The 3,198-nt window shown below is 47.9% G+C and overlaps 1 pseudogene across 1 annotated transcript; it reads right to left on the reverse strand.

The window, feature by feature from the left end:
- Window positions 1–298: 298 nt before the first annotated feature.
- LOC308512625 (large ribosomal subunit protein eL15-like) lies at window positions 299–964 on the reverse strand (annotated as a pseudogene). The gene has a single exon. The product of its transcript is annotated as a large ribosomal subunit protein eL15-like (transcript).
- Window positions 965–3,198: the final 2,234 nt, after the last annotated feature.

Below are 3,198 nucleotides of genomic sequence, written 5' to 3' on the forward strand. Positions count from 1 at the left end.
GTTTCGACTTGCTCGCTCTTCTGAGGAGCAGGAGGAAATCTTGTGCCATCCCACCCTGAGCATGACCGTCGCTTTGCCCAGTGTCTCCATGCTGGAGATGCTTCCGCCCGTTAGTCAGTAGCCGCTGCAGTGATCAGATCCACTGTCATGTTATCTTAGAGGTTGTGTCCAAGTGACCCTTATTTTACTTAATAATGGCCCCCAAGTGCAAGAGTCGTGATGCTGGCAATCCAGATGTACCAAAGAGAAGCTGTTGTAAACTGTGTATTAGGTAAGAATTTTACAAGCATTATTTATATCAGCGGTAACGGTGGAGCTGGAGAGTACGGCGCCTTCTCCAAGCTGCACTGGCGAGACCCACCAACAGTGGTGGAACTGGGGGCCCTTCCCAAGGCCACGGCTCTTGCATCTCCCTGTGCTTGTGGACTGGCTTGGTGATCCACTGGGTGTCAGGAGTTCTTCTGATAGCCATATGGAATGGCTCAATGAGGAAAACCTCAGAGAATTGGTAGGTGGAATCTTCACCAACCCAGGAAGAATTCAGAACTCCCACAGCCCCACAGTGGCATCCAGCTTGCTCCTCGGCGACAGACTGATGACTCTGAGCGAACTTTAGCTGGTTAACACCATGATGGACAGGCTTGCCTTAGGCACAGGGCGTCTGCGGCCACCACCAACCCGATATATGGCATAACCTTGCTGGGCCTTGTACCCCAGTTTGGCTGCTTTGTCGGGCCAGGTGGAGGGAGGCTGTGGAGCGCAGAGAGTCGGCGCCACTGCCAGCAGCGCACCCTGAGGAGGAAGCCGTGACCTCGGACTGCTGCTTCCTCCATCGCTCCTGAATGCACTTGAAGCGCCCACCTGGGTTTACCTGGTGGCTGCGCCAGGCGGGAAGGAAGAGCCAGGGGACCTTTTCCAGATGATGCTGGTTTTGGGGGTGGGTGAAGAGGACCTGAGGGTACATTATTGTGTTTTATCTAAATTTATATGTACTTGAAATTCTTCGTAATAAAAACTATAAACTATCATCCCCCCCCCACCCCCCGCTGTCTCCCTGCTCTCTATCTATGAGTCTGTCTCTATTTTGCTTGGTTGTTCAGTTTGTTCATTAGATTCCACAGATGAGAATGTTGGGTGGGGAGAGGTGTGGAGGGATTGAAAAAACTCATGGACAAAAGTGTGGTGATTGAGGAGGGAGAAGGGTGGGTGGACGTGGAAGAGGGCATGGGGGGGGGATAAATGATGATGGAAAAATAAAATAATAAAAAATATAGACTAAAAGAAATTTAAAATTTTAAAAAAAGTAATAACCAGGAATGTTTCCCCCTTTGTGAATCTCCCTATTGCTAAGATCTTACATGTAGGTCTTTAATCCACTGTGAGTTGATTTTGTCAATGGTTTCAATTTCTGGTAAGTATTTTCGCATGGCTAAATCGGTTCCTCCCCTTTGCCATTCAAGTTCTGTGGTTGCCACTTTAACCTCCACAGTCCACCTTTTCTTTTCTTCTACATTTTCTTCTCGTAAGATTCATCTGTGCCTAAAACAGGGCCCATCTCTCTCTGCTTTGCCCCCCACATCCCCTACCATCCCAGACAGGCATGGCCGCTGGTGCTCCCTGCCCCCTCTGCAGCCAGCATGCGTCAGTGGCAACAACTTCACAAGCAATATACTGAGGTGCAACCCTCTGGTAATAATTGTCCTGTTTTTAGTCATTCACACGCTTTCATTCACAGAAATGTTGAGTCAAGCACCTTCTAATTACTGACCTAGATAATATCCCTAGATTTTTAAAGATAACATAAAGTTTATTTTAGGAACAACTGTGACTCATCACAGAAGCTAATGAACTTGGGAATTCTAGAAAATTACTCAAGCATATAAAGCCAGTTTCTAAGATTTCGTTTTCTTACTCCAAGGTCACAAAAATTGGAACATGGTGTGAAATGACATTCATCCTTCATTTGCCTGATGTCTAAATAATTAAGAGCTCTAAATCAAGCTAACAAATTGTTAATTGAAAAACTGTTCCTTTGCCCTAACTGGTTTGGCTCAGTGGATAGAGAGTTGGCCTGCAGACTGAAGGGTCCCGGGTTCAGTTCTGGTCAAGGGCACATGCCTGAGTTGCAGGCTTGATCCCCAGTGTGGGGTGTGCAGAAGGCAGCCAATCAATGATTCTCTCTCATCATTGATGTCTCTCTCTCTCTCTCTCTCTCTCTCTCTCTCTCTCTCTCTCTCCCTCTCCCTCTCTCTTCTTTTCTGAAATCAATAAAAGTATATTTTAGAAAGGAAGGAAGGAAGGAGGGAAGGAAGGAGGGAAGGAAGGAAGGAAGGAAGGAAGGAAGGAAGGAAGGAAGGAAGGGAGGAAGGAAGGAAGGAAGGAAGAAACTGGGTTCCAAACTTCTCTCATGCCTGACCTCTCTATCTGTTAAAAAAAAAAATTGCAAAGAGCCCCTTTTTGCCACTGGCTGAGGACTGTGTCTACCAGATTTTCCCAGGCAATCCCCATTTCAAATTGTTGACATGAGATTCATAAACATCCCTCTAGTCCAGTGGTTCTCAACCTTCTGGCCCTTTAAATACAGTTCCTCATGTTGTGACCCAACCATAAAATTATTTTCGTTGTTACTTCATAACTGTAATGCTGCTACTGTTATGAATCGTCATGTAAATATCTGATATGCAGGATGGTCTTAGGCGACCCCTGTGAAAGGGTCGTTCAACCGCCAAAGGGGTCGTGACCCACAGGTTGAGAACCGCTGCTCTAGTCAGACCGTTTCCCAGATTTAAGCTTCAGAAAATGGAGTCACAGACCCTCCATAGCCATGTGCAGGCCATGGGCCACTTTCTGTCGCCAGGGCTTCCAACTGGCCTCCTGCACGGCTCAGAGCTCCTAGGTCCTGGATACCTACGGGAAGGAGCCCTTGGACAGGCCAGCAAGCCTGTCCACCTTCCACGGCCTGGCCTGTTCGGGTGCCCCACTGCAGAAGGCCCCTCTGAGCTGGCTACTCCTGGCCTCTGGAACCACCTTATTCTGCACCAGCGTTTACTGCCAGGCTCGGAGCGAGGATCCCAGCACTGACTTTGGCCCTTATGGGAGGGAGCCTGCCACTCTTGGGCTGGCTTGCTTTGGCTCATAGAGTTTCCTTGTGTTTAATTTCTGGGTAATTTCTTCAGAGTTGAAGCAAGAAGAAGATTA

The sequence above is a fragment of the Myotis nattereri genome (genome assembly GCF_964212035.1).
Source record: "Myotis nattereri genome assembly, chromosome: 2".
Lineage (NCBI taxonomy): Eukaryota > Metazoa > Chordata > Mammalia > Chiroptera > Vespertilionidae > Myotis > Myotis nattereri.